Source organism: Mustela putorius, unplaced genomic scaffold (genome assembly GCF_011764305.1).
Source record: "Mustela putorius furo isolate JIRA1106 unplaced genomic scaffold, ASM1176430v1.1 tig00003834_pilon_pilon_pilon, whole genome shotgun sequence".
NCBI lineage: Eukaryota > Metazoa > Chordata > Mammalia > Carnivora > Mustelidae > Mustela > Mustela putorius.
Window position 1 is genome coordinate 9,182,520 of NW_025421987.1, and position 23,474 is coordinate 9,205,993.

The window sequence follows — 23,474 nt, forward strand, 5'->3', positions numbered from 1 at the left end:
TAGACAATTTTCTCTGGGCATATTTTAGAATAATTGCATTGTAGAGTCAGCTGTTTTTTATTTAGAATTGAGAATCCAGTTGTTAAAGTGTTCAAATCGACATCTTCCACTTAGTTGTTGAATGAGGCACTTCCCTCCTTATTGTTAACATGGAATATTAATCATGCACATAAGCCCTAAAATAGCATAAGCTCTTTCCCAATAAGAGAAGTAAAAAGAGTTTATGCTTTAGAGACATAGAGCCTTGGGTTTCCAACTCTAAGCTATATGACCTTTGGAAAGTCAATTTCTAAAACTCAGGAGCATTCATCTTTGAACTGGAGATGATCTTTTGGAAGGTGGTGTGAGTTTTGGAGGTTATGTACCTGTTGGATAATAATATTTCAAGAAATGTGATGATGATGATGGTGATGGTGATTAGAACTTGTGTATGTAATAAATTTTTATTTTAATTTCTTTAATCCAAGCAGTTAATATGAAAAAAATATATATCATTTGTGCCTACATATATAGGCGATTTTTGGTTTTTTAGTATCCAAGATGGCAGAGTAAGTAGAACAAGTCTAAAGCCTTTATCTTTCAGAAAGACCAGAGATTTCCTTGTCGTATTCATAAGCCAAAGTAAGGTCAAGGTAAAGATAGAGAAAAAATGCCTTACTTACATGTTGTATATTTAGCATGACTTTTTGAGATAATAGATGGCTTTCAATACGAGTAATTAGTTAATTTTTGATCCTTTGAAATTAAAATTCAAAATATAGTCAAACTTACTAATTTGTTGACTGCGTATTTGAAATTCTACAGTTAAAAACATATTCCAAAACCCATGGTTTTCTTTCACATTTTATTACATTCATTAGTTTCAGTAGTTACACTCTTTTTATTTTTTTTTTTATTTTTATGTTTTTTTAAACATTTTATTTATTTATTTGAGAGAGAGACAGTGAGAGAGAGCATGAAGGAGGAGAAGGTCAGAGGGACAAGCAGACTCCCCATGCTGAGAGCCAGATGTGGGACTCAATCCCGGGACTACAGAATCATGACCTGAGCTGAAGGCAGTTGCCCAACCAACAGAGCCACACAGGCTCCCAGTTACATTCTTTTTAAATGTCATATTTATAATTTTTCAGAAATCCAAATGCACTGGAGAACAGCCTGATTCTCAAAAGAAATCATAAACAGATGTTATATAATGGACTGCTATCTGTTAATTCCCACTTATATCAAAATTTGCTTCAATTGTTTGAAATTCATTCTAAGCACGTTTCCCTAAGCCACGTTTGTAATATCCAGTTCTCTCCATTTAAATCCTTTGAATTTTGAAGCTTTAAAAGTCATCCCTGTCTATAAAAACCAAAAATTTCAATTGATATTCTAAAAGGATTCCATGAACTTAAATCAAAAAACTCCCTTCCCCATCCTTACTTTTTCCCTAATTCTGATGCTCTCATAGTGCTTTACTCTGAACTTTCATATTTTTTTACTATGTAGGTCACACAGTCTTGGCTTAATGTGCTCATGATGGGAGGGTATATTTACTTGAGTGAAAAGTTACAAGGTTCGTGTGTGTGTTGGCTCAGCCCTACATTCCCTGCTAGCATAGTGCCTGCCCAAAGTTGGTTTTTATTTAATACGTATTAAATGAATAAATGAGAAGATGATTGCAAGATCTCACTCTTTGAAATTCGAGTATTCCACCACTATCAGGCAAGATGTCCTAAGTCTGCTCAATTTCCTCCCTATTCCTTCCCTCATTCTTTCCTGCTTCTTCCCTTTCCCTCTTTTTCTCCTTTCATTGTTCCATTTTTCTCCCTCGAAAAACAATAAACACACTGCTGAACTACATTTTAAGTAGGAAATAATTTTAAAAAATTAGTTCACAGGCAAAATGGTGTAAAAATCATCCTTGAAAATCCCTCAAATCATCCATAAAATATATTCACTAATCACAATCAGAATAATGAGGTGTTATGTTGCATGTTGAATTGGAGAATGTGAGAGGAGCACAGATTTCTAAATCCCATTTCATAGAAACAGTGTTTGGAACTGACTGAGTTACAGAAATACAGTCCTTCTCTCCTTCCTGAGTATGTTCAATTCAGGTAAAATCAATGTGCTTATGTTTCAATCTTTTATAGTAAATACAGAGAGATGGCTTTGGGTAAAACAGACACAGATTCCAATCTCCCAGTTAATATCATGGGAACAGTGGCCAAATAATAGTTACCAAGTATATATTTGTATGGCTAAATATCCTCATTAGTAAAATGGCAATTTAACAATCTCCATCTCTGGGGTTATTTTTAAGATTAAAACAGATAATGCCTGCAAAATGTTTAAAATATAAACCAGTATAGAGCAATTACTCAATAAGTGTTAGCTGTTATTGTAGCATGATCTAGCTTATAGGTGGCAAAATTAGTTTTGAAGGGATTAATGTGATGAATATGATGTTTTGTGTCTTAAACCCAAAGTATCTTTTTCTATATAAACATGATTTAATTATAGAAATCTATGGACAAGTTCATTCAATTTGCAGAAATATGTTTGAATATCAAGAACACACATACAATTCAAAGTGAATCAAATTGCAGTAAACTTTACAGTTTCCACTTCTTCAACTTGCTCTGTAAAGTTGGTATTTCATAGAGTTCTCTTGAAGAATTCTACTGTATCCCTCAGTGATACCTTTTAATCTCAGATCATCAGTTCCTACCTGAGTGGGGACATTTCTCCAGCCCAGCTACCACAGATCTGCGTACCCAAACCTACTCAATATTACCACTTGGATGTCCTAGAGACATCTTTACTCTATTTTCTCAATTGTCCAAAACTGAATGTACCACCTTACCAATTAAATGACTCCAAAAATTTGCAAAAACACTTCTAAAAGGAAATGAAAATATTGCATCTGTTCCATAAAGAATCCCCCATGTCATCTTTTTATTTCAGTAAACATTTACCGAGGAACTTCCTAATCACTATATTAGACTTTGGAAGGGCAGAGTTGAATAAACAATGATTTCTCCCGAACACGCAACTATTTGGTAGATTCTTTAAGTTACAGTTTTAAAGGCTGGCTTTTTTTTTTTTTTAACTTTAGTCTAAATTTCTAATCATATCCCTTAAGTGGAATTTATAATTTCACATTCACTATACTTGCTTGTTTCCATTAATGTTTTCTTTATGGCATAAGATGATGTAAGGGCTAAAAAAAATTGGAAATAATCTGATCCCTCAATTTGCAGATACTAATTCATCTTCCATGATTTGAGATTTTTGCCATTGTCAAACAGCTATAATAATAAAGTATATAAAATTTAGTTAATATTTTTGATTATTTCTGGAAATTATTAAACGTCTATTCCTTTTTAATCATGGTTTCCATTAGACCCCTCAGTCGTTGAGGACAGAAACTACATTTATTAACTGTTATTTTCCAGGTGCATAGCATAGAATTGTAATTGAACAATCCTTTGATTAATTTACATTAATTAACTACCCAAATCAAAGGCCAATAACAAGTTGACCTTTTTATAATGTGAGCTTCTAGGAAGAAAAGTGAGGATGAATCACTAAATCACTAGGAGATTGCAAGATTTCTGATGTGTTTCAAGTATCTCCAAATGCATGCCCTTTCTGTTGATCTTTCTGTTAAACCAGCACGTTTGTTCCCCTTATTCTCATCAATGATTAGACCTGGATTAGCTGGATACCCTCATTGGAATTCAAACAGTAGAATTTGTGTGCAGGATTATTTGAGATTGGCATCTCCCTCAAAATCTTCTTATGCTGAGCCTTTCGTTGATACCATTCCCTTGAATAGTTTGTCTATTTATAGCACAATATCTGTTATTGCATTCCCTTTTTAAAAACATTTGTTCTGGTCAATGTTGTTTATTTTGATTGCTACTCTGTTGCTACCAGATAAACATGGTTGTGTTCAGGGAGAATAAAAGATGAGTGTTCAATTTAATTTCCCTGTTTTTGCATTTTCTGCTATCCAGCCTTGCTAAATGTAGCAGTCTCTAGCCACTCTCATCAGTTTCTCTGCATTTCCCACTATCATCATATTGGTCATGTGTTTATGCTGAACCCCAGACTCCTTTGCAATCAGAACTCTCCTGATTGCATACCAGGTTTTATAGCCAAGAACCTTTTCATTTAGTCATTACTTACACTAATATATCTTGAGGCAGAAAGATGGAAATATTTATATTAATCTACACAGCAAAAATTTATGCTGTGATGTCACCTTAAATTCAGTACTGGCATCATCTAGACAAACATTTATTCTTAATCCATGGTGTATCTAGCTGACCCATAACATTTCACATGTTGTTGAAAGGTCGTCCTTTTAATATGTATATGACATTCGTCTAAGTTCATAAGAAGCAATCATGCACCCTTAAAAATTGCTAGAGTCATTATTTTTCATTATAACTAATTTTAATCTAATTGTCTATTCTTTTTTTCCTCCCTTCCTGGTTACTTATTATTTCTTTATGACCATTCATTTGCTGTGGAAGTTGACATGCTGCTAATTAAGTTTGCTGGGACACCATATGAAACATCATGGTTTGGACAAGTTAGCTTTGCCTTGTAGTGCACTCATTCCTACACCCAGGCTCTACCTGTAATTTAGTCCACCATTTCCCAGGTGTGTGGCTTAATACCAGGAGACGGCAAGGCAAATTGCTTGAGTAGTTTACTGTTGCTGATTAAAGTCGTGTTTTTATTTTTGTTTTTAATTCTATAGCTTGTAACTCCAAAAGGTAAAGTTATTATGAGATAATAAATAGAAGAATGAAACTATAATGCTGACTCCAAAGCAACCAGTTTAACTGAATTTAAAACTAACAGAATTGCTATCAAAGTTTGAATATTGTTTGATTCATGAGAAGAACCGTTTTCATACTTTTGACAAGATAACACAGATTCACTAAATAAACTTGAAAAAATGAGCAGTTCCAATCATTAATGAAAAATCCTTTTTTAAATTACACTAACTAGGGGAAATGTATAGAAATATTTTAAAAAGTGATACGAGGGGCGCCTGGGTGGCTCAGTCATTAAGCGTCTGCGTTCAGCTCAGGTCATGATCCCGGGGGCCTGGGATCCAGCCCGGCATCAAGCCCTGCTTGGTGGGAAGCCTACTTCTCCCTCTCCCACTCCTCTTTTTGTGTTCCTTTTCTCGCTGTGTCTCTCATTGTCAAATAAATCAATAAAATCTTTAAAAAATAAATAAAAAATGTGATACTTATAAAAAACACCTTATAGAAGCTGACATTGGGTATCAACTAGAAAAAAAAATAATGTTAAAAACTATAAAATAGTTTTTACTGTACAGTGAACTTTTTCATAGTTTGATGCAGCAAGCAAATGAAACGAATCACTGAAAATCTAACAGTAAGAGCAAACGGGAGTTGCTGTCTTGAGGCTTGAAGCCTAATTGTTTATGTTTTGTTGGCCTCACCAGAAACCTCAAGGGTTGGCTCTGCTTCAAAGGAAAGCATCTTAGCTTGGTGGAGAGGAGGTAGGGGCCGGTCTCGGAAGTGATGGGCAAACATTCATGTGAAAATATGTTTTAATAAAACCTAAAAGATACAACGTGCTGAGATTTGTGTGCAAGGCTTTCATTCTGTTCCAATTAAATATCGGGTACAGAAGCGAGACCTTCAGTGGCAAAACCAAAATGAAAAGAAAATAAACAGTCTTCTTTTCATCCCGATGTGCCGAGGCAGCAGTCCAAGCAGAGATCTTAGGCACCATATGTGCTGCCCTCCCTGTGGGGATGAGGTTTTCCAACTTCACTGAAATGACTGGGCTTGTCTGATTCTGCCAGATCCTTTTTGCCTCATTTCGACGGGGCCTGGCTCTTCCCGGAAGCATGTGCTCTCGGAAGGCTCAAGGTGAATTGTCAAAAGGAAGGCTCCATGAGGCCAGTGTCTTTGCCTGTCAGTCAGGTCCCATCATTTAACACAACTCAGGGTCAAGATCTAAATCTAAAGGAGGCAGCTCTGGGGAGTCCGCATTTATTCATGCGCTTACATTTACAATTTTCCTGGCTTACATTCACGTTTTCCCTCTTGTCTCAAGAGTGCTGAAGGTTTATTTGTTGCTTTCCAGATAACCCTTAGTTCTTGCCCCCCCCCCATGGAGTAGAGATTATACTCTTCCTCCAGCCCTTTTAAAGCCCAGCTCCCCCAGCTTTGCCATGTGTGAGCTATCTGCAGGCACTATTAGCCCTGCTTGAGTAGCTCTTGATAACACTCTCTAGGAAGTCAATTAAAGATGTCAGGGGGTGTACTGGCCTGCTTTTCTGTTACTAACTCTCCAAATGGAAAGTGGAAGATGGAACTGTCAGGAACAGGTGATTTGGGGTTCTGTAGGAACTGAGGCCCCTGATTTGTTTTGTTTTTTTCCTCTCATTAGTTCAACTTTGTGTGTGTGTGTGATCTTGAAATATATGATCTATTTTAATCTTTAATAAGTGATAGTGACATAATTCTGGAGATCATGTGCCCAATTTGGTAAATAATGAAATCAGGTGTTCAGTAGTTAAAAATGTGGAGAGAAATGTCATAAATAGCATAATGTCATCATATAATGTCATAAATAACATAATAAAAGTCCGTATTAAGAAACTAATTTTTGTGTTAGAATATCTACATTTAGACTAACCATAAATGATTGTTCAGTAAGAATTAGGCATAAAAATTGCTTGGCATTATTGTAGAGTCATTTTTTTGCATCTACTTGCTATACATTTTGATCCCTTCTTTTGCTAAAGTCTTGACCCACTTGTTCTGTGTGTTTTTACTCAGAAAGACTGCCCAAAAAGTAAATGATTATTTTTTCTTAAATAACATAAAGCAAAATTAAAGTGTCACAACTTTTCATCTAAACGAATTAGTGCAAATATTTAAACTGATTATTTAGACCCAGTGAATATTAGCTTATGCAACATATTCAATATTACTTATTAAATATTACATTATGAAATTAATGATAATAGAGAAATTTCCATTCTATTGTGTGTTACCTACAGTTTTGTTATATACCTATGAACTTAATCAAGAGAATTATCACTGTGGGGAGATATGTACTTTCTAAAGGTGAATTTCTAACTTTAAACATCTCTATTTCATTATGCAAAGCCATGATAATGAGTGAATATATGTCTTTGCCAAATATGTGCTAAATGCCAAAAATTCTTTCACTTAACCCACATTGCCACCCTGGATGATGGTCACCATTATTCCCATTTCACAGATAAAGAAGCAGAAGCTTAGAAAGGGGAAATAACTTGTCCTAAATCCCGTAGCTAATAAGTAATGATCCCAGGATTCAAGCTGAATGATTTCCTTCACCAAAACCTGTGAGCTACCAGGGCCTACCATTCAAAGGGCAGAGAATAGCTAGAGATGCAAAATTCTGGCTGTACATGGCATTGCAAGGGTTATAACCTCATACTGAGTATATCATTTTGAGAAGTGAAGTATCTCCGAGACGCCGATATATATTTTGTAATATTCAGTGAAAAATAAATGAGAAAAGAGAAAAGAGTGAAGCTGAACAAAGGTTTGCTTTTGCTGAAAGAGGAGATTAACTTACATATAAACAAAAAGAGAAAAAGGAAGAAAGAAAGAAAGAAAGAAAGAAAGAAAGAAAGAAAGAAAAGGAAAGGAAAAAGAAAAGGAAGTCCCTAATCCTAAGAGGTTGGACACACCCTTAGAAAAGCGGCAATAGTTCATTATACAGAAAGACAGCCGTGTCATACTGATCAGCAATTCACTTGCCATTAGCTTCTGTTCTTCGGGTTTTTCGGAGAAAAAAAAAAAAACAATTGTAGAAAATCAAGTTCGTACTAGAGATTTATTCAAAGAAGCAAGTGGCTTCATGAATTTTGAATTAAAAATAGATTTAGCCTAATGTTTGAAATCACCCTCTCACAGCATGATACAATAACTGATTATAATGAAGATCTTGGTTATCAAGTTAAATTATTTTTAGTATATTTAATAATTAGGTTTAGGAATTATAAAATATGTCTGTTATGCCCAAGTTTCCACTATAATAATCTTTAAGCGTAGGCTCTGGAATAAAAACAGATTTATTTTCAAATCCCGGCTTCTCTTATTAACTGGATGAAGTGGGCATTTTGGAAGTCCTGTCTTTTCATTCATAAACTGACCTATCTCCTCAGGTCATCATGAGGTTTCCACTCACCTTCTGGGCAGGACGTCTTGATGATTATTGGACTTTGATTTATCTCACCCTACCAGAAAACCAAAATATTTTAAAATAAACATACAGAACATGATCTTGAAAAGTTCGTAAATGTGGGGAGATCATTCCACAATAATCTCTTTCAAAACATACTGTATCATTCACCAAAATAAAGAACAAGAAACTCTATACATTTATTGAGTAAAATCATTAAATCAACTTAGGAAACTTTCTACCAAAGATGCATATGTAATGATCAACTATATCCAATTTAGCTGATGACAAGAATTGAAATTCTTCACTCGTCTACTCATTCAAATATTTACTCTGCACTTATTCTGTGCCAAGACTATCATTCCAGACCCTTGGGGTACAACAAGAGACAAAATGAATGTAGTCCCTGCTTTCATGGAGTTCGCTTACATTCTACTGAAAGCAGATAAGGAACAAATAAGCAAACTATAATAATTTTACATAGTGACATGTGATATGCAGGGGGAAAAAATAGCAGAGAGATGTGTTATGTGTGATCTTGTTGCTTCTTTAGATTGGGTCATGATAAAGGGTGAATCCAAAGAATTGACATGTAATCTGAGATGTGATGGACAAAAAGAGGAGATCTAAAAGGAAATCGTAGGGGAAGAAAATTTCACAGTGAGTAGTATAGGAATAGGACCTAAAGAAGTTACGTGCCTTGCTAGAAGAGAAGGACCAAACTCACTGGGGGGAGACTGGAGTAAGAGGCAAGGGTAGTGAAAAATGAGAGCCAGACCCCAAGATGCTTTGTAGGCTGGAATAAGGAATTTAGGTTTGGTTTGTTTTTTGTCTGTTTGGGTTTTTAAAATTAAATTTATTTTTTTTCAGTGTTCCAGAATTCATTGTTTAGGCACCACACCCAGTGCTCCATGAAATATGTGCTCTCCATAATACCCACCAGCAGGCTCACCCAATCCCCCACCCCCCTCCCCTCCAAAACCCTCAGTATTTGTTTTTTTATAAATATGATGAGTCCTTTGGATAATTTTAGGCAGAGGGATGACAAGATTTGTCTTATAATTTTAATGATATTATTCTGCTGTGTGGAGAATTGACTGTAAGAAGAACAAGACTAAAATAATATTGTTAAGAGACAGATTCACTATTCCTGGTGACATGATAGTGACTCAGACCAAATGAGAGCAGTGGAGTTAAAGAAAAGTGATTCTGAGGAAGTTTCAAAGTCATTTAGGCCTCACTGATAGATGGGATAGTATATGAGAAATGGAGGAAAATTAATAACTTCTTGAAAAAATTGCATGCAATTCCATATACAAAGACACTGAAGATTGGGAAGAGAAATATTTGTGTGATAAAGATCAAGAATTCCATTTTGGTCACATTAAATTCAAGATACTCTTAGACACTCAAGTGGTGGGTGATGTCAAGCAAGCAGGTCTGGAGCTCTAGGGGGCTCAAGGCTGGAGGCATTCCCTTTAGAGTCATCAGCATGGAGGCAGAACTGGCAGAGGTTAAGTTGGAAGAATGTGTGTCTGAGGACCTCCATATCTGAGTGTCATTTATTATGCTTTAAGAACTGAAAGTTTCTGGGATCCCTGGGTGGCTCAGTCAGTTAAGAAGCTTCCTCAGGTCATGATCCCAGGGTCCTGGGTTCGAGTCCCACATTGAGCTCCTTGCTTGGAGGAGAGTTTATTTCTCTCTCTCTCCCTCTGTCTGTCACTCTGCCTGCTTGTGCTGTCTCTCTTTTTCAAATAAATAAATAAAATCTTTAAGAAAAAAATAAAGGAACAGAAAGTTTCTGGCAAAGTACATGCAAGAGTAAATGGCTTGTAGGAGGAAAATTAGGAGAGTATTTTAGAAGTCAAGATAGGAAATATACATTAAAATTAGATATATTTTATACAGTGCTTTAATAGTAATGGTTTTATCATGTCAGGTTTGGAGGAAAATACCAAAAAAAACAAAACAAAACAAAAAAAAACCTATACAAATTTTCCACATCTTAATTCTCAGCAATAATACCAAGTATTTACTTGGGCTGAGCTACTGTGGGAGAGAAATATGAAATGATTACATCTGCATTGGAAATATAGCTAATTTCCAATGTAATTTCGTCCCGACTTTCCATTCTTACAAAGTACTGACATATCTGGCGAAGGCAATTAATTGCAACGTTTGATTAAGTCATCCACTATTGTGTGGAAATCCTATTCTACCTAAACATTATAAACATTGAAAAAGAAATAAACTATGTTAACATATTTTAGTATTATTTCAGATGATTTTCTATCTCTAGTATGGCCACTTTTTCTAAATGACAAAGAACAACCAGAATTCTGCAGTAACAAAGTCACTTTTAGAGAACTAATTTTTAAATTACTGGGCAGCTTAATATTTAAAGACTATTGAAAATATACAGTGAGACTTTTTATTATGCAAATATATTCAATTCTGAAAACAATTAAATGATAATAAAACATTCTCTTTTTCTTTACCTCATATTATAGTAATGAAGCTGTTACCTCTGAGTGTGCATTTTAATGAGTTTTAACCAACATTTTAATGAGCTGACATTATCATAAACCTAAGGATTAGACAAAATTGAATTTACTGGTATAGAGAAAGTTTCCTCAAGAGTTAATTATATTGTTTAAGATGGAATATAATTCATTTTATGATATATCGCCAAATATCATCTTATAAGAAAAATTATATTAAAGACTGAAAAATATCATTATACTTAATCTGTACATACATGTATCCAGTCTCCTCATTTTTAAAATAAAAAGTAAGGGGTGCCTGGGTGGCTCCATTGGTAAAACCTTTGACTCTTAGTTTTGACTCAAGTTGTGATCTCATGGGTCATGGGATTGAGCCCCAAGTTAGGTTCCTGGCTCAGCAGAGAATCTGCTTGAGGTTCTCTCCCTCTGCCCCTCCCCTGACATGTTCCCTCTCTACGTTGCTCTCTCAAGTAAATAAATAAATCTTTTGAAAAAGATGAAAAGGTAATGATGTTTTTGTATGTTCAAATTATGTGAAATACAAAAGGCATTGACATATCAAAGATAATAAACCAAAATCTTTATAAAGCCAAACAATTTTTTTTAACATGTCCAATAAAGAAAACTGCATGAAGGGGCACCTGGGTGACACAGTAAGTTAAACATCTAACTCTTGGTTTTGACTCAGATTGTGATCTCTGGGTGCTGAGATGGAGCCCCAAGTTGGGCTCCATGCTCAGTGGGGAATCTGTTTGAGTTTCTCTCTCACTCTCCCTCTGCTTCTCCTGCTTATGGTCGTTCTGTCTCTAAGACAAATAAATCTTTAAAAAAAAGAAGAAGAAGAAAGAAGACTCCATGAACAACCTTCAAATGGAGATCAATTCTTATTTAAAGGAAGAATCATTTATAATTTTCTTGATATGCATATTTAAAGTTGGTTTATAGATTCACAATTTACAATTTGGAAGAGATGAAGAACTTTTTCTAAGTAAAGATATTTTGGCTTTTATGCAGTCTGTGAAGACAGTGAATATGTGAGGGCGTCAAGCCTCTCTCAACCAGAGCAAGGTCACCACTACTCACTCCTTCCTCCGCAACTTCCTTGCTTTTCATCTGGTCCTCTATACAGGTAGTAAGAGGCCTAGGTCTGTATCAAAAGGTTATCATCTTCCACACCTTCTTATCTCTTATATGAAGCTCATAGTAGGGCTTCAGTTAACCTTCCATGAAAAGAAGAGACTTTCTCAACATTCAAGTCTTCTGAATTTTTATGCTATGAGAAAATAGCTAATTAATCAAATTATATATTTTGATCTCTAAGGTCAGGCCTATCATCATCTATAGACATTCTGTTGACATTTATGTTCCAAACTGCCATCCTTCTATAAACTTTCATTTGTGTCTCTGAATGACTCTTGGGAAAAACCAGGTTTCTGTACCCTGTTTACAACTCTGTTGAATCCAGTTGGGACAGATCATATACTTTGAAAACACACATAGTTGGTTTTATTTTCATTCATACATTGTTAAATATAAGTATTGATAAATTATTACTACATGAACAGGGTTGTAAAATCAAAAAGTATAATGCAGACATAATGAGGTCTTCCCCTCCCATCTTTTCCTTCCCAGTTTTATTTTTTCTGCAAAGACCTTTGTTATTATTAGTTTCTTAGGTATTCTTCCAGGGATCACTTTATGTGCATACAAGCACATTCCAAAATGTTTCTTTTCTTCTTGTAATTAATTAAAGCATATGCTGTATATTCCAAACCCAACTCTGAAATTGTCTCCTCTAAAATGCCTTCTTTGTTGAATGCAATGTTGCTCTCCTTTGGACTTTAATGTATTTTTAATGTACCTCTCAATGTAGTTACTGCATGCTTTTTTTTTTTCTTTCTTTCAGGTTGTAGATTTTGAGTTATATATATAAGTCTCTTTAGCTCCCTGAACTCAAGATCTCAGCTTGAAGTATCTTGTCCTCCTAAATGTGTTGCATAGCACCTTGCAACAACCAAATATGCAGTACACACTTATCAGATTAAAAAGAACTGAGGGGAGCCTACTTGGCTTAGTTATTGGAGCGTGTGGCTCTCGATCTCAGGATGGTGAGTTCAAGCCCCATGTTGGGTGTAGAAATTACTTAAAAATTTTTTAAAAATTTAAAAAGAAGAAGAAGAAGAAGAAGTGACATATTTGGAAAACTCTTCTGTTAAAGAAAATCTCTGAAGCAGCTCAGAGATTGTGTAAGACCATCCAGTTAGTATAATAGCAGAACCGAGATTCAAACCCAGGCCTCTGACTAAATCCATTATTTTAACCACAATGCCATATTGCCTCCTTGCCAAATATGGTAGTTTCAGAAGCATAAATTAAATGCCAGTTCTAGGACCTACAAAAGTAAGTGGGCAAATGGTGGAGAAGTAGGGTATTCAGAATAGTTATAAATTTAACAGTTTATTGATAGCATCAAGAAAATGTTTCCAATTTTACCACTTATAGACAGTTTGAAGGAAGAGTGGGATAAAGTCGTTGATATTTGGTGTATGAAAGTGACCAAAATTTGAGGTTATAATAATTTGTTAATTGTAATAAACTGGTATCACAAATAGCCTTGATTAAGACAAACTGATGAAGGTTTGATAGACTCTTTGATAACTTTTTTCTTTTTAAAGATTTTATTTATTTATATGATGGAGAGAGACACAGTAGGAGAAGGAAAACAAGTTGCAGGAGTGGGGGAGGGGGAGGCAGGCTTCTCACTGAGAAGGGAGCCCAATGGTCCGGGGACCCTGGGATCATGACCCGAGCTGAAGGCAGATAATTAAAGACTGAGCCACCCAGGTGCCCTCAACTATTTGATAACCCTTACTTTTCAAGTTTTGGTAACCTCTCAGGAAGAGAAACTAAAACAATCACATGCAAGGAGATAGTTGTTTCTGGGTAGGGAGTTTGCACCTCTCCAAGCATGAAGTGGCTCTGTTTTTAATTTGTCTTAATTTGGAAATGAAAATGTGCTGAGTGCCTGTTCTCACAATAACAGCAGAACCCAGAGAATAAAAACATAGCCAGAGACTCAGAAAACAATTTGATTTATTCCCTTATTGCTGAGCATGGCCAAGGTTGGCCTGTGGCTGGCCAAGGTTGACTCCAGGGTATGGCAGAGGAAGAGAGGGATTTTTTTTTTTTTTTTTAAACCTCCATGCTTAAGATGGCGTCTTTCCAGTTTATTATAAGATACGAAGTTTTAATTAAAGTATATGTGAATGTATAAATATTTAAATAATTTCCAGGAAAACACACAATAAATTTTCATCATGAGAACTCAGTATTACTTACACCTGAAAAGATATTCATTATTGGTTCTTTGGTATCAGTTTGTCTTCAGAGAGTATATGGCAATGGGTAGAGTGGGGGTGGGTTGTGGACCCAGCATCAGGGGCAAAAGAGATTGTACTTTTCATAGGTAAACAAAAGTTGTTTTGCACATTGTCTTCCAGTTGTTGTCAGTTGTGTTCTATGAGTTTTCTGAAATAATTTAAATGTGGTCTTTAGCACATTTGCATTCATAAAAAGTGTTGGCTCTGCTCTTTGCTTCCTCTTGTCCTGCTCAGCTGTCAAAACATGGTGATGCTTTTGAAGATTTATGGTAGATGGGTAATGAGATTACTGAATGTTAACTGCAGCGTTCAGAATTCATTTGGTGGCAAAAGAAAAGAAGGTTACTGGGTCTTTGGGATAGAAGAGAGAGATGATAGAGCTTTTTTTAATCAGTCAATTTGAAAATAAATATGCCATATTCTGGATTAGGAAACATTTCAAGCGTTGTGTCATGTAGTAATCAAATAGAACATTTCCAGAAGAATATAGCATGTCACATTACATCCATTTCAGCAAAATTCATGACAGCTTAGAATAATGACCATGTTTTGTGGTGTGGACATATGCAAATCGTAAGATATTGGATGGGAAAGAATGAGGAGTCCACAGGCTTGTGGGACATGATTTTTGAAAAATGTTCTCACTGTTGCATTGAAAATTTGCATAAGTCTCATGCTGTTAGTCTTTGGTCTATGTACCTGTTATGTAGAAAAAAGAAAATAAACAGTGTGTTTTCAAAGAGGTTATTTTTAAGTTTGTGGATTATAGTGGGGCTCACCAGTACCCTCTAAATTGGACCACTGGCAGTTATAGTTATGAAATGTATCGTCAAAATAGGCAACATGATGAAAAATGAAATAAGCAACATTAAGTTGAAAGTCCATAGATGCATTACAATATATATTCCTCTTATTCCGAGATTTCATTGAGTTTCAGTAGAGGGGAAAAAAAGGTAAAGCAACAGTAGTTTCAAAGTAACTGGCATTCTTGACAAGGAAGGTTGACCTTGACCTTCTTCTCCTTCCAACCCTCATTTCATCAGCAGGGGTGAGATTACTTTGAGACCCTGCCAATAGGTAATAAATAACACATAAATTCCAGGACACCCTTGCACCGTAGGGTGCCCTAATGTGTAATAATCCTTAGACTATTGAGTTTATAACTCATGACATCTGGCAGTTACTTGGCATTGTAATTCATGTTGATCATGCACATCAGAATACACCATGGGAGAGAAATATTGGAGCAATAACCCGTTGATGCTAGGACAGGGTAGAATGAAAGGAAGATGCTGTCGAGTTTGAGTACCTCTGTGAACTATGCAGTGTTAGAATGCTGTAAAAGCTAATGCCTTCAGATAAGGACTAACAAGGCAGGAGGAGGGGGGTAATGTATTGGGATCCAGAAGAAGGCAGCACATTAATGTTTACTTGATACCACTCTTTATTCTTTTATTCAAACTGACTGATGTAGCTACAAAGCAGTGATGCATCCTGAAATTAGAATTTAAATATATACTTACATTTATTTTATATATGTATTTTTGTAAAGATTTTATTTATTTATTTGACAGACAGAGATCACAAGTAGGCAGAGAGACAGGCAGAGAGAGAGGAGGAAGCAGGCTCCCCACTGGGCAGAGAGCCCAATGTGGGGCTCGATCCCAGGACTCTGGGATCACGACCCAAGCCAAAGGCAGAGGCTTTAACCCACTATTTTTTGCATATATATATATGTGATGTTCAATCCTCTCAAACTTTTATTTTCCTTGTTCTAACAGTAAGCATTCAATGAGAAGAAAGAGAAAGGGAGGGTTGTAGAAGAAAAATGGGAAGTAAGGGGAAAAACACTGATTATAACAAGCCTTCTTGATACCTAGGAGCCTAACTCCTTTGGCTAAAGACTTGAGGCTCTGGGGACATGAACGAGACTGAAAAGCTAGAAGCAGACAAATGGCTATTTGTAATCACCCTGTAAATACAAATCCTTTAAAGATGTCATGATTATTTGTTTGTTTGTTTGTCTATACTCAAACCCAGATCTAGAGAACATAGGAGGCACTATTAAAAGCTTGGAAAATCTGGTATTTCCCCTTGTTACCATCTTTTCTCTTTTTTAAGTCTTATTTATATAAGTAATCTCTATACCCAGGGTGGGGCTTGGACTCACTACCCTAAGATCAAGAGTCGCACATTCCTCCAACTGAGCCAGCAAAGCCTGTCCCCCTTGTTACCATCCTGAGAAATACTACTTAATGCTTTTTTTTTTCTTAGTGCTAGTGTAGTTCTCTATTTTGAATTCGGTTTGCTGTTTTTTCCATTACCCAGAGTTGTAGGCATCTCCGTAACCAAGACTGGAATTAGACCTAAGTGGGGCAGGTGCTAGAAAGAAGTTATTTGGGTAGTAGAGCAGAATATTTTGAGGTTGTTGAGAGGAGGTGTTTCTTCTGAATAGAAGAAGGCTTTACCTTGAACATGTTTAGGCTAATACCTGCTGTTCTAGACACCATCCTCCTCCTGACACACTATATTTGGGCACATCTCTAAGAAGCTCTCATTCCTTTGAGCTCTCTGTGATGCTGGAGACACTAATCCCACATGAACAGTTTTATGGACGATGGCACTTTAAGGAAGAAAAAAGAGAAACCGATTAAACATTAATTAGCTCCAATCCACAACTTCCTCCTAACCTAATGGATAGAGTATGCAGATCCCTGTCAAATATCAGATGCTGGGCTTTGCCAAAAATAGGACTTCCAAGTGTTGAAGGTATGCCAACTGCCGGCTCCTTAACTCAAACCAAAGGAAATGATTGCCAGAGACAGGCCTCGGAGTCTGCCGTGGTCAGATGTCACCAGTTTGCAGTGCCACATGCGATCCAAGAGTTTATGAATGATCTCAACACTTGGTCCCCAAGGAGAACATATGCATTACAGAGGTTACGGATACAAATTACAGAGAGCACAATGTTTCCATGCAATTTCTAAGAATCCTTCAGCAAGTTCTAAACATTAATGGAAAACATTAAGGAAGACTTGGCACTCGGAGCAGGTCTTCAAATTCTATTGCTGGTGAGGGCAGAACAGAGCTAAAAAAAAAAAAAAAAAAAAAGAGGATTCAAGAATAAAGGCTGGGCTAAGAAACCTAGAGTGGGCTGTTCCTCTGGTGAATTGTGTGTTTGTGTGTTTTATTCCCTGCAGAATACCAGGCTTCCCAAAATGCTGTGACTCGAAAGTGAACAAGTCACAGGGCATCCTTGTTTATTCAGCATGCTCCAGTTCCTATCACTGGTTTATCTGGATCATTTGCTGAGTGCGTTTGCTTGCCCCGCGAGTCATAGTGGAGATGGAGGGTGAGAGCAGCTCATTTTGGAATTGTCAGCGTGCTGCAGAGGTGCCAAAGTGCCAGAGTGTCAGCTTGCACAGCAGTGGCAGGATGTCTCCCCACTGAGTTACTTCTCTCTCGTTCCCCTTCTGTGCGGAAGAAACCTCTGATGACTTGTCCCCTACATATCAGATTTTATCATCTATTTAGCGGGTGACTAGCCTGTCCATTCTGCCCCTGTTTTGTTTGACTGTGTCAAACACAATGAAATAGTTTGTTATGAATGGTGATTCCTCTTTTGATTTATTTGGTCTTCCCATCATTGAAACCAGAAAAAATGCAGAATTATTACAGCTTGTCAGTGGGGAGCTTTTGGTTGAAAGGGGAAACTCAATTTAAACGGGTCTAAGTATGAAAAAAAAAAAAAACCTTATGTAGATCATGTAACTAGAAAGTCCAGATTTAGCATAGTCTTCAAGATTTATTTGTTCATGTAGGTCATCAAGAACCTGGATTTTTTTCAAGTGCATAACCTCAGTTTCATACTGAGGCTGGAGCTCCCCCTGGGGTCACAGCATGGCTATCAACAGCAACCATTTAGTGCAACAGGAAGAGACAGTGTTCTTCCTCAGAAGTAGAAGACTTGAGCTTCAGGCTGGTTGACATTACACCTGATTGTTCCCCATGGTGTTAGGTGGTGATGATGCTAGTGATGGTAGGGAGAAGGAAACAATATCTACCAGCTGTAGGAATGGCTATTGCATTTTTTCTAAGTCCATTATAATGCTGATAGTATAATTTGATCTACCAGTTTTACTGGCTGGCATAAATCTGTTGTGTCTTTGATTAATTTCTGACCTTCTTGAACTGCCTGGATTTTATTTTAGAGATAGATGAGCTTCTAGGTAGGCAAGTCAAGTATGGTATCCCTTAAATTCAACCAACTTAAACTGTTCTTCATAAATGACATTTAAAATCAAATTAAAACATTGTGGCTTCAAAACGAAACAAAAATGTTGTGGTTTATTTGAGACGCGGAAAGGACTACAACACCCCTCTTGAAGAGGAGTTTGTCACTTCAGTCAACCAATCAAGAACATATGATGAGGTCTTCTTATGCCCTTCAAATGGGAGTCCATTAGAGGGATACCTAGTCCAGTGAGAGCATAGAAGGAAAACTTCTCAGATGACTAAGTCTGAAGCTGACACTGAAGGAACAGTATGTGTCCAAAGGAAGAAATGGGAAAAAGTAAGGAAACAGAAACAAATCTGGGGGAGATCTCGAAGCAGAAAGATGACAAGATGCTAATGTACATTGATTATTAGATGTTCCTCTGTATGTTTTCTACTGAGAAGTCTTGAGCCACACAGCTCTGACAGCTTATGGGCACATAGAGAGAGAAACCCTGCTGACAAAGAAGCCTCGTTATCAGTGTCGCTCTGAGTTGCTATTGGTTTCAGCTGCTGCTATCAATGTTTTTAATTCTAGTTTCCTTTTAGATTACCTTTCTCATGATCGATTTATTTTGTCTTAGATGGTATTCTTTATCCAATATTGTGTATGAGTACTTTCATTGATAATATTTTTAGTCTCTATATTTCTAGTAACTACTTTGAAGCATGTGTACCTTATAATTCAGAAATACATCTTTGACCTCTTAACAGTCTTGTCTCACTATGACTGCTAATTTAACGTAATAAACTAACATGGAAATGTCTAAGTAAGGATTTGCCTTGCCTTTTTTGACAAAATATAAAATAAAAGTGTAAAAAATATAAAATAGTTTATGTAATACATAAAGATAAAATATATAAGATATCTGTTTTTAAAATTCTTGAGGACTCTTGATTTGGGACAGAAGGGAGAGGAGTTGGAAAGGAAAGAAGATGGTATTATGAGTAGACAGGAATCAGACATGTAAACTCTAAAGGCACAACTGGATCTAACACTCTTGTAGGGCATGATATTAGTTACCTATTGCTGTGTGACAAACTACAAGACTCAGTGACTTAAAATAACAAACATTTATTCTCTGTGTGTGGATCAGGAACCAGATAAGAGTTAAATCAGTCATCTGCTGTAGGATCTCTCATAAGGCTGTGGTTAAGAAGTTGGTCAGGGCTGTGGTATCATGCGAAGGCTCAACTGGGAAAGTTTCTGCTCTCAAGCTTACATGGTTGTTGGCAGAATTTGGGTCCTCCAGAGTTGTTGGACTGAAAGCCTCAGTTCCTTGCTTTCTGTTGCCTGGAAACTGCCTTTAGATGGTTGCCAAATGGGCCTCTCCATTGAGAAAGGCTGTATCTTACATGATCAGAGGAATCTCAGAGACAAAAAGACAGAGTGAAAAAGATGAATGTTACAATCATTTATAAACCAATTTTGAAGGTGATATTCCATCACTTTGCAATAATCTCTTCAGTAAATACAAGTCATGAGGTCCAGCCCACCATACAGGGGAGGAGATTACACATGAGACTAAATGCCAGGAGGGAGGGATCATTGAGGGAAAAAATAGAAAAAGCTTATCATGTCATTCTTGTTTTCTATTTCTTAACCACTTTATAGGACAGTGCAAGCACATTGTTGTGTCTAATATATTCCTGGAGAATTGAATTAATTTGTTGCAGATCTTTATGTCATGACTATGAATTATATTTTATCAAACACACAAGTAATTCAGAATTTTCTGATCTTCCAGAATAACTTTCTAAGTCACAGTGCATGTCAGTGTGAAAAAAATGCAGATCTCTTCTAGGTTAGGAGTAGCTGAGTGAATTCTCATTTGTGGTTTTCAGCTCATATACAGAAAAGAATATCTCAGTTCTGGCCAATGACATGTTTCCCCCCATGGAGACTTGAGCCCTTGTACTCTAAATTTAGCTCCACAAGTAAATGCTAAATCAAAAGTGTATATCTATTATATCTTTTTTTTTCCCCTGAAAGCATAACTTACCACTACCCTTTAAACTTTTGTCATTGTAACCAGATTCTTTTCTCAGTTAATTGGGTTTATTTCTTTTCAGTCTATTTAAAAGACCTGTTTGGAGCTTTAGTTTTTACACATACTGTTTTGTACCCTTACTTTGGCTTACTTGTCAAATCTCATCAAAAATATAGCTCTCTCAATTCTTTCTACAATAGGGGCTCAGGAGAAAAAAAAAATACAGGCTTAATTTGGATTTGCTTCACTTTTCTACATTTACAAGACCATTTTGCTTCCCTTCATCCAAAATACATGAATTCTTTACTACAGGGAATACTTTCTTTTCTTTATCACCTGCAATAAAGTATAGAGCAAAATCCAAGGCATGAAAAATTAGAACAAAAATTGGAGACAAGAGTTATTTATTTATTATTATTATTTTTAGATTTTATATATTTAGTTGACAGAACTCACAAGTAGGCAGAGAGGCAAGCAGAAAGAGAGGGGGGAAGAAGGCTGCCTGCTGAGCAGAGAGCCCAAGGCCAAGTATTCAATCCCAGGACCCTGAGATCATGACTAGAGCCAAAGACAGAGGCTTAACCCACTGAAGCCACTCAGGCGCCCTATTATTTGGTTTTATCTTGCTTATATTAAGGAATGGCTCTACAAACCTTGGACACATGTAAGCCAACATCAGAACATACCTATCCTTTTTTTGCAGTTTGAAAAGAGTAAAAATGGCTTTACATTTTGTTAAGAGTAAGTTTGCAGTCTTCGGTATTAGGACCTGATGAAAAGGATGTGTTCCCTTTGACTGTTTTCTTTTGAGAGAAAGAAGAAACCCATTTTAATACCCCAAAGACTTAGGGTAAAAGAAATGGTATCACTAAGCAAAAAAATGAATTAACTGAATGCTGTACAAACCCCAAAGAGCATTTTCCCAGTTGAAGAGGGTACAGTACCAATTATACTATTATCTCACCCTACTCTCTGGGTGAATAGTCTGAAAGCCTAAAATTACAGTTGATGTTAGATTTCTTGGCTTCATTTGCAAATTGGAGTCATTTTCTTTTTTGTGAATGCCATAAACACATGTTATATTGTTTAAGAGAGTAGCAGTCCTTAGTTTGTTATGATATTTTTCTCCTTTTTGTCCTCCATGTCAAAGGACCTTTATTATTTTTTTTCTTAATTTGTCTTGTTGCAAATTGATGTAACACTCTGTTTCTGAATGATTTGCAATGGCCTGAAGTACCATTTGAGCAGAGGCTTTTTGGCATGTCATCTGTTAGGGAGGCCAGTTCTAGAGAAGGTCCTTCAACTGGCCAGATGTGTCAGATTGAGGGACTGCCAAAACACCATTTGTTGCCAGTTCCGGATATGGTTGGGGTGCTCACCACTCTGTTACCATATTTTTGCATGTCTTAACATTGCATAAATAGGCAGCTGTTCTGTATTTAGAATATAAATGAGTCACCAGCTTGCTTTCCCAGGAGGATTTACCTGCAAAAGGGAACCACAGTGTTAACCCCTTCCCATCCCCCTGCCTGAATGTCACATTTAAATGCACACTTCTCTGAGCCCATTCGGAAGCAAATCCCTATGCATATAAATCACACCTCTCTTGCAGTGAGACAAGAGAACCAAAAAATGTGCAGTTCACTGTGCTAAAACAGAACACATTTCCTTAGCAGCAAAAGCAGTAAATTAATCAGCTTATAAACTGGGAGTGAGCAATTTGTGCTGAATTCTTTCTTACTGTTCCTTCAATAGGAGAAGAGGTTCTCTAATCTTGTAAAGGCCATGACTTCATTAAGATGGAAACCCCTGTTAAAGGATATGTTGCAAGAGACAAGAGAAGAAAAGCCCTAAAAGTCCCTCAGTTGTCTCTCTGGAGCTATTTTCAGGCCAGGGAATTTTTATTTATTTGGAAAATGACAATTAACCCAGAGACTTTGCCCAACAAAGGAGCAGAGTGCGGAAGTAGGTCTCATTATAGGACACTAAAGGCAGTTGGTGTGTGACCCAATCCACATTTGTACCAGATGATTCATAACAGGCTAGCAGAAGCTACCTAATTTCCATCTCAAACAGCTTGACCAAGATAGACATAGATATAAGGCACTGTATGTGCCTATGTTTGTCTGTCTGTGTGTGGGTTTGTGTGTGTGCGTGCATATGTGTGTTTTCCCTTCAATATGCTTAGGAAATAAAAGTTGTCATTGTTGGAATACAAAGGAATAGGAAAGTCAAGGTGGTTAGAAAAAGCAGAGGCAGTTGAGGTATATGGTATAGGTCCGGTCTCCACTACTTTTTTGAAGGTTTCCCCTAACATAGTTTATTTGCTGAAGAAATCCAGCATTCTGCAATCTGATAGGGCCAAGTCATTTCTCCGGACTTTTCATCTTGCCAGCCAAAGAAAAGCACACACAGATAGATAGGTGACATTTGGAGAGCCAGGCATGCCAGATTTTCGGAGGTTACAATGGAGGTCCAACCTGCTGTTCTCCTAATGAAAGGAGGGGAAATTCAGAATGCCCAAACTGCTATAAGGGATATCTCTGCTCTGAATGTCACGCTGCCCAGATGTCGCTTGGCAGGTGGAGATGCATGAGAATGAAAATGTAGCCCTGTGTATGTGGGTGCTAGTGCGTTGCAGGGTGAACAATGAGTCCATCTTCTGAAGTGTAATGAAAACGGTATGGATCTTGTCTCTATTCATGTCACGAAAAAGGGCATTCTCAAAATGTGTTCACCCCATTTCCTCTCCCAGACACGCATACATGCTCACAGACCATGCGTGCATGACTTGTTTGGGAGTTTTAAGTATAACTTGACAATTTAGTGTCTTTATAGATATGTATGTACATATGCTTTTTCTTTACAGGAAATGGGGTCTTGCTGCATAAACAATTTTGTACCTTGAGTATTAAATCTCAAAATTGTATCATGAGTCTTTCTTACTTTCCTTAGACTTTTCTTATATTTTAAATCCGATTTTGTAGCAAAGATGCATGATCCTATGGTCAGCCATTTCCCTGTTGAACATTTAGGCTGGCTCTAGAATGTTTTAAGAGGGGCACGGCTATGTTTCTTAGGAAATATTTAATTATGAT

General features: G+C 36.6%; 1 protein-coding gene across 22 annotated transcripts in view; it reads left to right on the forward strand.

The window, feature by feature from the left end:
- Window positions 1-23,474, forward strand: part of ROBO2 (roundabout guidance receptor 2) — a 1,685,112-nt gene that overhangs the window by 1,482,730 nt on the left and 178,908 nt on the right. The gene's annotated exons all lie outside the window — the stretch shown is intronic.